A 13178-nucleotide genomic window follows, 5' to 3' on the forward strand; every position below is an offset into this window, starting at 1 on the left:
AGTCTTCTTTACACTGGTGTAATGGCATACACTTTTAATGCCAGCACTGGAGAGATGGAGGCAAAAATGACCAGAAGTTCAAGGCCAGTGCCTCAGTTACACTGGGAGCACAACGCCAGTCTGAGGCCTTGTGTTAAAACATACATACATACAAACAAACAAACAAACAAACAAATGTGTCTCTTTACTCCTCATTCATCTGTTTATCTGTGAGATGGGGGCTTGTGCCACAGCACCCATGTGGAGGTCAGAGGACAACATGAGGGAATGGGTTCTGTCTTTCCACCATGTTAGTCCTGGGAATCAGACTCGGTCATCAGGCCTGGCAGTGGGCCACTGAACCACCAAAAATCCTCTTTAATGATGGAACTATTGCATTCTTAAATTTTCTAGACATGAAAAACTTTCCAGATAGCTCTTGTTATCCCTACAGGGTTCAAATACATAGCACAGCAGGAGCAGGAACCCGGGGGCACATGATTTCTAGTCTCCCCGTTGTCTATCTCTCTGGCAATACCACTCTCGTCCTGGAGTCCCAAATCAGACAATGTCCCTTTCCATCTAGTGAACATTCTAGCAGATTTCACAAAGTGCCACGCTAGTAAATGAACTAAAGGAATTAATGATTGAACTAAATAAAAAATATTGTGAAATACTTAACCCAGTGCCTGAAAATGGAGTTATCTCAATGAATGTTATGATTCCTACTACTTGTCAGGGGCTATAGTTTAGAAGAAACAGAAAAACTTAAAACTTATTGGGCTCCTTGTAAATGACTTAAAGGCTTGCTAATCTAGAGTTTTCAGAGAGATCCAAATGCTTACAACTCAACAAAGTGACCTGCCACACAGAGAAACCGTGTATGACAGTGTACCAGAATCACAGAGAAAAAGTGTTCGCTCACAACCATACACAATGAACTGCAGGTTCTACAAAAAAGAAGTGAGTATGTCCCCATGAGTCTAGTGCAGGTTCCTGGGCCAGAGGGCAGATCTAACACGGTATATGTGTCTGCCCTGGTTCTTCTTAATACCCTTGCCATAGATGTAGGTATTTACAGTTAACGCTATAGAAACATGAAAAGTTTCTTTCTTTCACTTCTGATCTTATGAGGACTTATAAAACAGAAGAGTCATGCTAATAAACCGGCAATAGTTAGCACAGTGCAAATCGACTTCCTTGGAAGGGATGGATCTTGTCTGAGAATTTCAAGTGTTTCCTAATTTAGTAATGTACTGGGCTAAGCTTCTCAGTGACATCTAACTAATCACACTGAATCTTTTGAAAGAGAATTGTTTTTCCTGCCCACAGCATATCAAGGAAGCATTAAGAATAGGCCGTGCCTTTATGGAGCACTTTTTGTAATCTACAGCCCAGAAATAGATGTGGGTTCTTATATGCATTAGCTCATTAGGGAAAGATGAAGTTGCCAGTTATTTCAAGAGAAAAGGCTGTGTTATGTTAAAATAATACTTGTTTGGAATACGTATATCTTCCTTCAGTTGAGTCTTAGGAATCTATCTAATTTAAGTAGTGACATTTGGCCAAAATCACCGAAATTCTTGTTTGAACTAGTCAGATAGGAAGGATCCTTGCACAGTTGGTATACGGGGAGCTGAACAAGATAATCAAGCCTTCATCAGAGGCTACTGCCGTCATGAAAGATGTGGGCTCCGTCCATTTCTCTGCTCTGTCATCAATAGCAGCAGTCCCTCAAGGAGGCTGGCTCTTTCCTCACATGATAAGATGGCCACCAGCAAACTCTAGAACAGTGTTCCATAACCTTCCCAATGCTGTGACCCTTCAATACGGTTCCTCATGTTGTGGGGACCCCCAGCCATACAATTGTTTCATTGCTACTTCATAACTGTAATTTTGCTACTGTTATGAATCATGATGTAAACATCTGATATGCGGGCCCAAAGGGATCGTGACCCACAGGTTGAGAATCCCTACTTTAGAGCACTATTGTGCAGTACTCAACCACAGCAGGACAGAGCAGACCCCCCTGTCAAGAAACAGGCATCCTGGTGGTAAGTTCCCAGCCATCCCTGGACTACATATATCCAGAGTGAGACATTTTTTTTTAAATGTAAATCTATGCCCTGCTAGCAATCAAACCTAGAGTTTTGTGCATGCTAAGCAGGCAGTCTACCAACTGAGCCATGTTCCTGGCCTGCTTGCTGTTTTATTTTGAGCAGTGGAGAGCAGCCACTGAATTATGCTCTGTCCTGTAGGTGTTCTGGGCCCTTCTCAGGAGACTTAGAAGGCACTGGTCCTACAGAAGAAAATCTTTAAGTGAAAAAGCAGCGATGACCAAACCCAGCTCCTAATTCATTCCTGGCATGCACTCTGCCAAGCCAGCCACATTCCCAGCCTGTGGAACTTATTCTTAAAATTAGAAATCGACTCCCAAGAGGCTCAAATGTGCTGAAATTCACTGAACATTTTTCCCAAGCAAAAGAAAACACCAAAGAGACTGGTTGGAGCCTGCTCGAGCCAGAGAGACCTGAGAACTTTACCCTCTAAGTCAGCAGTTACGGCAGCAGCTCCAAATTGTTCTCTCTGTTTCTTATCTTCTTTTATTTAGGGAGCTGACCTGGACTCTCAGGGTTTACTCCTATATAGAATTTGTTCTTAAATTCTAAAAAACAAACAAACGTAGACAGCATTGATCATGCACTTATTGTACACACGAGTCAGCAAGATTTTACTTCCCACAGTACCATTCGATACTTGGATTAGCCTCTAAGAAGTATGTAACTCACTCAAACTCAGCAAAAGATCTGAGATTCAGGTGCCACAGATCCCTTCACTCAGACACCAGGCTTTGTGCCCCACTTTCCCTCAGCTCCTATCAAACTGACTCTTCACAATTCTACAATTCATGTAGTTTTAGCTTACTATGCTTTTTGGCATGAGGCAGTATGTTATAATGCAAAGAATGTAGACTTTGAATTTGGGTTATAATTTGAATCTTGAATTAATCACTGGTGCATGATTTTGGACAAGTTAACTAGCTCCTCTGCAAATTTGAATTTTAATCTGTGACATAACATCTTGTGAGGTATCTGTAAGAGTTAAAATATGTAAAAGATTAAAGGAAATGATATATATAAAAATGTTTCCCACAATGCCTTGACTATAACTGATATTCAGTTACTATTCATTTCCTCCCTGTTTATTGCCCTGTGGAGAACATTATCTGCTGAATGAAGGGGAAATATTTTGGAACATTTATTTATTTCCCCAAATAAATATTTCCATTTGTAAGTGACCTTGTAAAGTACTATCAGGAATAGAAAGGGAAGGAAAGCCGGGCGGTGGTGGCGCACGCCTTTAATCCCAGCACTCGGGAGGCAGAGCCAGGCGGATCTCTGTGAGTTCGAGGCCAGCCTGGGCTACAGAGTGAGTTCCAGGAAAGGCGCAAAGCTACACAGAGAAACCCTGTCTCGAAAAACCAAAAAAAAAAAAAAAAAAAAAAGAAAGGGAAGGAAAAAAAAAAAAGCTGTTTGTGACCTGTAGGCTGGATATTTTTCTAGACCTGACAACCGAGACAGAAGGCCTCATCCAGACAAGGACAACAGCGGACCAGAAACTTCCATCCTTCTCCTCATGTCTATTCCTCTCAACTGTTTCATCCCATAGTCTTCATATAGGGGCTTAAAGGTCCACGTTTAAATCTGGAATGCCATTTTCAAACTTCCGAAGTATCTCTTTGGTGTTGATCTGAACAAAACACAGTCTCGATGGGATAAGAGGTGTGCTATTTCACACACACACACACACACACACACACACACACACACACACACACCGTTCACCATGCAATGGGGTGGCAACAGCATCCGCAGTTTCCAGAGACAAAGGCTGCGGTTTCCCCAGACGCTGCTCCCTCTGAGCCGCTGTATCGAGGAGGAAGACGTCTATCCTCTGAGCTCAGAAGGGTGTGAACTGTACTCATCATGACTCACTTCCAGGCTTTTGAAGAACTGTTTAGGACATCTTTTTTTTCTGATTCTATCACCATTTCACCTTTAATGGTGAGAAATAATAGGATTAGGAAACATCACTTCAAACCCTTGGAAAGGAAGACATCCTTGGTTTGCTTTGAGTTTTAATGTTACAGTTGGTGGCAGATTGTTTAATTTTATCATCTTGAAGAATAACAGACACCTTGGGGAAAGTTTATAGTAAATAGTTTCTGAAGTTGTTTGATGCTTCCGTTTTTTTAACTATATTTGAACACAGTGGATGTTTATGGTTTTGTGTTTTACAAGACCATGACCAATCGCCATTACAGTCAGTTTTTGAAGCAAATATTTGATATCCATCTAGAGAACAACTCTATAAAATGTTCTGTATTGGAGCTGGAGAGATGGCTCAGAGGTTAAGAGCACCAACTGCTCTTCCAGAGGTCCTAAGTTCAATTCCCAGCACCCACATGGTGGCTCACAACCATCTGTAATGAGATCTGGCACCCTCTTCTATATACATAATAAATAAGTAAGTCTTTAAAAAAATGTTCTGTATTGTAATTGAGATGCTATACCAATCGTGACACTGAATGTATATCATTATATCTCTGGTTCATAGAGAAAACACAAAATAACGTCAGAGAGGTTTATCCCCTCCCTAACACAATGTCAGGAATGCCCATGGCAATTTATATTGTTCTTCACAAGCAAAGAAAATTATAAAATTAAGAAAAACATCCCAAAATGTCATTCTTAATAATGCAAGTTTGTAATTGAGCTGTCATATATAGTTATGATATATAATTATTCTTATACTATTGCATGAATATGTTTTTGATTACTAGAACCAAAGCCGGCTTAATACCCAGGACCTTGAGACTCTGTGGGCTGAAGGCCAAGGACACCAGTGGCTTATTTTGTTTTGCTTTTTCAAGATTCCCCAGATGACTACAGTGCACAGATATTACCAACCACAAATGAATAATACTATATTTTTAACCTCACTGGGAAGACAGGAATACTTCTAGTAACAGAGTATCAAATTACAGACAAGTTCAAGGGCCTTGCTGGCTGTCCATAATCCTTGCTTACCTTTCCCCTGAACAAATGTTTGCCCTGTGCATGCATGCGTGTGTATGCATGTGTATGCAGCAACACTCTTTGTTCTTTTTCTACATAAAATTAATTTCATAACCTAAGGATACAGAGCAAAGAAGAGACATTGGGGCTGAATCTGTGAGGCAGAGGCTCAAGCCTGGCCTAGAACCTGTTCCTTTTCCATCATCATCAGAACCCAGGGCTTCCCAAAGCACCTAAAAAAAAAAAAAACCTGACTCTCAGATACTACAGAGCTTCACTTCCTCCCCTGCGCCTAAAAGAAGGCTTATTTCAACTGTGGCAGGAAAACCCAGAGCTGTCTGCTGAGGTCATCTAATAATCAGCCCCACCCAGGAAGCCGGGGAACCACCCACGACTGGAAATCCAGAAAAATGTTTTTAGCTTCTGTATCGACAGGGCTTTCTGTCGTTGTTTGGGTAGGGTTTGTTTTGTTTTGTTTATTGCTCTGTTTTCTCAATGATGCTAGGAACTGAACTCAGGGTCTTGCTCACACCGGGAAGGTGCCTTCCCCTAGGATACATTCACAGTCCTAGACGGCTTTGTTTTGATTTGAAACAGGGTCTTGGTATGGATCCCACGTTGACATTGAACATGGGCTCTTCCCATCACCGTCTTCCCAAGTGTTGTGGCTACAGGTGGGTGCCAACACATCTGGCCTTCCTGGCAAGCACGGGCTTTTCTAATGGGTCAAAGAATGAAGCAAGCTGTCTGGCATGCTCCATTTTCTCTCATGCATTGTCCTGCCGCCTCCAAATCAGGTCTCCAAAAGCGTCCTAAAGGACCTAGAAAAGGAAGCCCACTATAGCTTATCATATAATATTGATGAGTTGGAGGAAGGGACTAGCTGAAAATGTAGAGTGCAGAAATGCTCTCATGACTTACAGCAGCTCCATACTTAATATTTGTAATTCGGTATATTAATGCTATTTGTCATTCGGTATATTAATGCTCAGAGAAGTTAAGCAACTTGACCAGGGTCACCCAGCATAGGCTTGACACTTGACCCATAATTCTCCATAAGGATTTCTGACTCCAGAAGCCATCAGCTTCTACTACATTAGCTTGACTTGTGGGAAAAGATTTTTGTTCAGAGAATGGAACAAAACACGAACAATTTTGGACAGATGAAGTTGGGATCAGACCATGCCTAAATAAATAGTAAGGTTCTCTCGAAAGACACAAAGAAACAAGGGCACCATCCACCAAGGAGCTAGGAAGGTAGGGCCTGAGACAGCAGCATCACCAACCTCACGACTTTGAACACCATCACATTTGAGTCTGATATTCAGGCATGGACCTGGAGGTACAGGAAAACTAAATATGTACAACACTTAAATTTCTTATTCTGTGACATTTTAATCATGCAGGTCGATATTAAAATTCTATAGTCATTTGATTCTTCAGCTTATTTTTTAAGCAGCGAGCAAAGGAAACAGAAAATCTGATTTGCCGTGGGTGTGCTGTGACCTCTGCTGTTGTTTAAGGTTGTGCCATTGAGATTGACTCTTGCCATGGTGCCCTGGTCTGTCTCAGAAACAGAGATGCAAGGTCACACACTGATTCCTTAGTTTCTTTACAATTTGTCACAGAAGTGTTCCTAGCTCCTGTGGATGCGAGTGTAATCATAGACGTTACCAGTGAAATTTTCCCCTTGTTCTTGTCTTCTCAAAGGAGAGAATTCTGCTAAGAAACACAGACAGTTTGAGTGAAGTTTACTTAGCAATGCAAAGACACTCTGGAGAGAGAAACTGGAACAGGTACCCCAAAGGGGGCAGTCAGAGGCCTACTAGTTGTGTGTGACAGATTTTAAGATGTTGCTGTGAATATTCATGAGATGGACAGAATATTTATGAGGTAAGGTGACCCTTTTCCTTCCCCATATTATGATGGACCAGATCTCTCTATTAGGGTATTTCTTCCCATGATTTTCTTAGAAAGCCCACAAGAGAGGAGGCCAAAACCTCAATGTAATTATGTAAATTATGTTATAATTAATCCTGGATCTTTTGCTAGTGCATGTGTGTGCCAATTCCAGAGTTTCTAATATAATGGAAAGAGAATGTGCCAGGTAGTGGTGGTGTACGCCTTTAATCCCAGCACTCTGGAGAGAGTGGGGAGACCTCTAAACTCCAGGCCAGCCTGGTCTACAGAATGAGTTCCAGGACGGCCAGGACTACATACACAGTGAAACCCTTCTCAAAAAAAAAAAAAAAAAAAAAAAAAAAAGTAACAGTTTAACTGCCAAAGGGCATTCTGGGGATACAGAGACACAGACACCTGCAGTTTTCTTAGATCCCTCAAGTTTAATTCCCTGACTATCTAGTCCCAGATAAACCAAAATGAAGTGAGATTTTAAAGTAATTTAAACAACAAACAAAAGTAAAACATCAAGAAAATCAGTTCCAATCATCCTTATCAAATACCTAACTGAGGAAAATAATGTACAAGACAAGGGACCCAGGAGATAGCTCCATCCATAAAATGTCTGTCTTACAAGCACAAGGACCTTACTTTAAACCCCAGAACCCACATTAAAAAACAAAGCCAGGTATGGTGGTATATGCTGGGGAGGCAGAGACAGGTGGTTCCTGAGGCTTGCTGTTCAGCCAGCCTGACCTTCTTGCAGAGTTCCAAACCAATGAGAAACCCTGTTTGAAAAACAATGTGAATGGCACCTGAGGAATGACACCTAATGTTGTCTTCTGATCTCCATGCAAGCACACTGGCACACCCACAAACCCATACACACACACAAACACACACACACACACATCACTCAACACATAGAGAAAATAAAACACAAATACTGATGGAATATTCAATGTTAAGAAATGTATTGCCTACTTCTTTGGTTGTGATAATAGTATTATAGTTAGTGTGTTTGAATTTTAAAATGCTGTGACAGGATAACCTGATAACTTAAGAGAAAAAAGATGTACTTTAGTAAGAGTTTTAGAAGTTTCAGTCTGTGATCACATGGCATCAACTGCTTCTAGATCTGAGGTGAGGCAAGACCTCATGACAAAAGGAACACGAACTCCCCAGGATGGCCAGAAAGCAGAAAGGACACAGACCCAAAGGGACCAGGAAAAATGCATTTCAAAGACTTACGTTTAAATGATCTGCTTTCTCCAACCAGGTTCTACCTAACTTCCATTACTTCCCATCAAATTATGACTCTGACCATAATGAGTCCACTGATGAAGTTAGACCCTCCATGAGCCAATCATTTCCCAAAGCACACTTCTAAATACTGCATCATGGGAACCAAGGTTTCAACATACGAGTCACTGGAGAAACATTTTCATACCCAACTGTGATGGCTAGCTTTAATTTTCAATTTGACATTCCTAGAAATCACTTGGAAAGAGAGTCTTAATGAGAGCTGGTCTACATTGGGTTGGCCTGTGGGTGTGTCTGTAAGGGATTGTCTGAACTAAGTTAATTGATATGGAAAAATCCTGCCTAGGCAAAGGATCCTAAACCGTATAAAAGTGAAGAAACTGAGCTGAGCATTAACAGACATGTACACACTGATTTCTCTTTGCTCTTGACTGGGAAAATGATGTGACTAACTTCCTTGACTTCCCTGTGATGCGAGTCTATAACCCGGAATTGTGAGCTAACAATCTTTTCTCCCTTTTTAAATTCATCTTTTAGATTTATCTATTTTATTTTATATTATGAGTGTTTTGCTTATGTGTATGTATGTGCACCATGTGCATGCCTAGTGCCCTAGGAGGTCAGAAGAGGGTGTTAGGACCTCTGGAACTGAAGTTATGGATAGTGATGAGCCACCATGTAGGCCCTGGGAATTGAACCCAAGTCCTTTAGAAAAAAAAGTATTCTAGGGGGCGGTGGTGGCACATGCCTTACTCCCAGCACTCGGGAGGCAGAGGCAGGCGGATCTCTGTGAGTTCGAGGCCAGCCTGGTCTCCAAAGCGAGTTCCACGAAAGGCACAAAGCTACACAGAGAAACCCTCTCTTGAAAAAAACCAAAAAAAAAAAAAAAGTACTCTAAACAGAAAAGCTCATCTTTAGATCAGGGCATTTTATAATAACAAAAGAAATGAAACTGGGATGTCAACCATGGTAAATATTTTTGTTTGTCTAAAATAGTTATCTTTTGAAACTACATATAAAAATTTTGAGGTGGGAGGAGTTCTGAAACAGGGTCTCTCTGGGTAGCCCTGGCTGTCCTGGAACTCAGAGATCCGCCCGCCTCTGCCTCCCGAGTGCTGGGATTAAAGGCCTGTGCCATCACAGCCCGGCTTAATTTTTTTTTTTCAAGTGAAATGACATAATCTCTATGACCTACTGCAAACAAGTGACTAGAAGGAGTGGAGACTGGAGAGATAGTAAGCCAGCAAAGACGGAATAAGAAAGAGTGGAGACTGGAGAAATAGTGAGCCAGCAAAGACGCAATAAGGTGAATAAGTTGGCAACTGAAGAAAAATGAGAGATATATGGGCTTCGTTATATTATATTCCTTCCCCTTTCATTTATGTTTAAAATTTCCACTAATTTTTTTTTGGCTTATTTTTCTATGTATATCTTTAACCAGTGTGGTGAATGGAAATTTCAAAGGGTTTAGAGCTAGGTAAAACAACTACAAAAACTTACTCTTTTCACTAATTAGTTAATAAAAGTCTCACCTGAGAAAGATTCATAAGTTTACAGAGTTTCTGCTTCATCATTTAAGTGATGATACTGGGGGCTGGAGAGGTGACTCAGAGATTAAGAGCATTGACTGCTCTTCCAGAAGACCTAGGTTCAATTCCCAACATCCAAATGATGTTGTGTCTGTAATTCCAGTTCCAGGGCACTGGACACCCTCACACAGACATAGATGCAAGCAAAATACCAATGCACATAAAATAAAAATAAATAAATTATTTAAAGTGATGATATTAACTTATCCCTCATAGGTATCATGGAAATAAAGAAATTGCATCTCTTGGTACATGCCTCCTGCAGAGCAGATGAAGAACCAGCCTGTCTCCATCTTAGGCTTCAAAGCCATCTCATAGTAAAGACAAACTAGGTTGATTCCTACGTCTATGATTAAACCTCTGTTTCTCAAGGATTGGGCAATGACCCGCCTGTAACCCTAACTAAACTGGTTCTGCACTGCCTGTACCAGAATGGTAATCGTGTCTTTGTTTCCGGAGGTCATTGTGACTAACTTGTCATGCTTACATTCTGTTTCTGTAACCCTGCCTATTTTGACTGCCAAATCCCTCATTTGGAAACCCCCTACCCCTGAGCTATATAAAGACCTTGTCTTCCTCACATCCAGGGCTGCTCTCTAAAATCCAGACAAGGTGAGACAGCCAGCTGGCCAGTCCCAGGTGCACCTCTAAAATAAAGCTTGCTTTAATTAAATGATCGTGGATTTGGTCTTTCTCCTCGTAACTTTCTTTTTTTGTTGTTGTTGTTTTTTGAGACAGGGTTTTCTGTGTAGCTTTGCGCCTTTCCTGGATCTCACTCTGTAGACCAGGCTGGCCTCGAACTCACCGAGATCCACCTGCTTCTGCCTCCCAAGTGCTGGGATTAAAGGTGTGTGCCACCACCGCCCGGCTCTCCTCGTAATTTTCAAGTTTAGCACAGAAACTCCGTAACTGCCGTCACAATTGTAGAAGTTATTGAAGATGTAGACTTTGTTTTAGATTTATTTATGTTTATTTTATGTGTATGGGTGTTTTGCCTGCACGTATGTGAGTGATCACCAGGGTACACACTGCCCATGGAAGCCAGAAGAGGGCGTCAGATCTCTGGAACTGGAGTTAGAGACTGTTGAAGGCACCATGTGGGTGCTGGGAACCAAACTCTGGTGCTCCAGAGGAACAGTTAGTGCTCTCAACCTCTCAGCTGCTTGCCAGCCCCAGATATGGGCTTTTTAAATAACCTTGGGACACCTTGGTTTAAGATTGCAATGAAAATCTCAAAATGGAGAAAAATAAACTTAGAAAAAGAGGAGGTGGCACTCTTTTACAGAGAGCCTGAGGTTAGAATTGTTCTGCCTAGGCAACAAGACAATTACTCACACGAAAGGAAACTGCTCTGTATTTATCTCATTCCTCAGAAGCCAGTGTAGCACTAGGGAGACATTCTAACAAGAACTGGTCATGGTCTGCAATATCTCAGATCTCGTCTCGTTTCCGAATTTGAATGAAAAGCAGCAAAGAAGCACATCCTTGGGAGGGAAAGACAATGGAAGGCAGAGACTTGGGATTTTATTGACATGTTTCTCTAGTTTTCATTTGTGCTGTTTTTAGTTTCTTGTGTGAAAAGTGAATTCTTACTAGAGAGCTGTGTTTGAATCTTTTCTTTCTCCATAACTGAATAGGTCAAAGGCATCACCATCCAAATATCCAAACCAGAATTCCCTGTGCAGTTCTGCCCATCCATTTTCAGCTGACCACCACCTAACAGCTCCACATCTCAGGTATCTCTTGAAAGTGCCTTTTAATCTATAATTTAATCTCATAAAGATTGCCTTCAGTCAGGCCCTCAACACACCACGTCAATTTCCAATAGCAAGAACAGGACTGTTTTCCTCTATATTAGTCTCCTCCTTTAACCAACATGCTAGAATGCAGGCAAGTCTAATCACATCTCTACTCTAAATAAAATACCCTCACAACAGCTCCCTCTTGTCTGCAGGAAAGACTCCAAGGCAGGCAATGCAAATGCTTTATGGTTTTCCCTTTTCTACTCACGCCTCCTTGTCCTTACCATACTAAAAGGCTGGTTTTCTCCGATGATTCCTGATATTCACAAGCTATACACCAAGACCTCACAGATTTGAGATTTTAGGCATTAAAAAATGTTTATATGGGCCCCCAGATATTTTCTAAATTCCTGGTCAGATGTGGCACACACCTTTAATCCAAGCACTAGGGAGGCAGAAGCAAGCAGAGCTCTGTGAGTTCAAGGTTAGCCCGGTCTACATAGTGAGTTCTAGGCCAAGCCAGGGCTACACACTGAAACCCTTAATCAAAACAAAAACAACTGGTGTGTTAGGTAGCTCCCCAAAATATCTCCCTCTGCACAGCAAAACAAAGCTGACCCATAATGTGAGTTTCCCACATCAACCTTCCCAGTGGAAACCATAGCTTTTCAATACCACCCAGTTACTTGATGAACATTTACAAATACCTCTCCAGAGTGACTGAATGAAGAGGGGTCTGCACTGGTAAAGACTAGCTGAGCTGTGGGTGCCAAGCAGTAAACTAGACATCCCAGAGCAAGTGACTAGGTCCAGAGCAATAGCTCCTTAGGACCAAGGAAAACCTTCTTGGCCTCAGTGTGGTACACCTGAGAGTAACTCAGAAGCTTATTGGTGTCTTGGGAATAGAGAAAAAAATATTAAATCCAAGTGAGTCTGGTTCTTTCTGTGTATTCATTACTCGGTTTTGTTTCAGAAAATTCACTATCACTGAAATATGATCTCATAATGAATAGGATATTAGCACAAATCATGAAAAATTTGGAGCATTAGCCATTTTTATTTAATGAATACATGGGCCCTTTAAAATGAAAGTAAAGCTCTTAATTTTTGGTTCAGTTTTTCCCTGCACCAAATTCTTCTTATGACAGAATAAAATGTTCTCTAAAATACTCTGTGTTATAAAGGTTAAATTTAAATTTTCCACTGTTAGTAAAAGTTTTCAGTTTGCTGTTAGGTTTTAAAACTGGGGGCGGGAGGGATAGGATGCTATCAAACATAAGCAGTGGCTGGTTTAGAAATCTCAGCAAACCTCAACATCTATGAAGCTCTAAGAGCCTCTCGCTGCCAGCTATACCATGTATTAGATTAAACAACGAGAGGTATTCCTATTCCTTTTGCAGACATATTTTAATTAGTCTTCAAAAAGCTCCTTAAACTTTTCAAATAAGTACAATTTTATGCCCATAGCAGTTCTGAATCTGTCAGTAAGAAAAAAATCCCTACGAACCCATATTGATAAGTAAACCATGCAGGGCCAGGGAGAAAGGGCAAAGGGAGAGTTCTAAATTCCACCAAGCACGTGGCCCGAGCCGGTTAGCTGACTTCCACCACAATGACGTCTACTGGCA

This window comes from Peromyscus californicus, unplaced genomic scaffold (genome assembly GCF_007827085.1).
Source record: "Peromyscus californicus insignis strain IS unplaced genomic scaffold, ASM782708v3 Scaffold_6__1_contigs__length_162567912, whole genome shotgun sequence".
In the NCBI taxonomy this organism is placed as follows: Eukaryota; Metazoa; Chordata; class Mammalia; order Rodentia; family Cricetidae; genus Peromyscus; species Peromyscus californicus.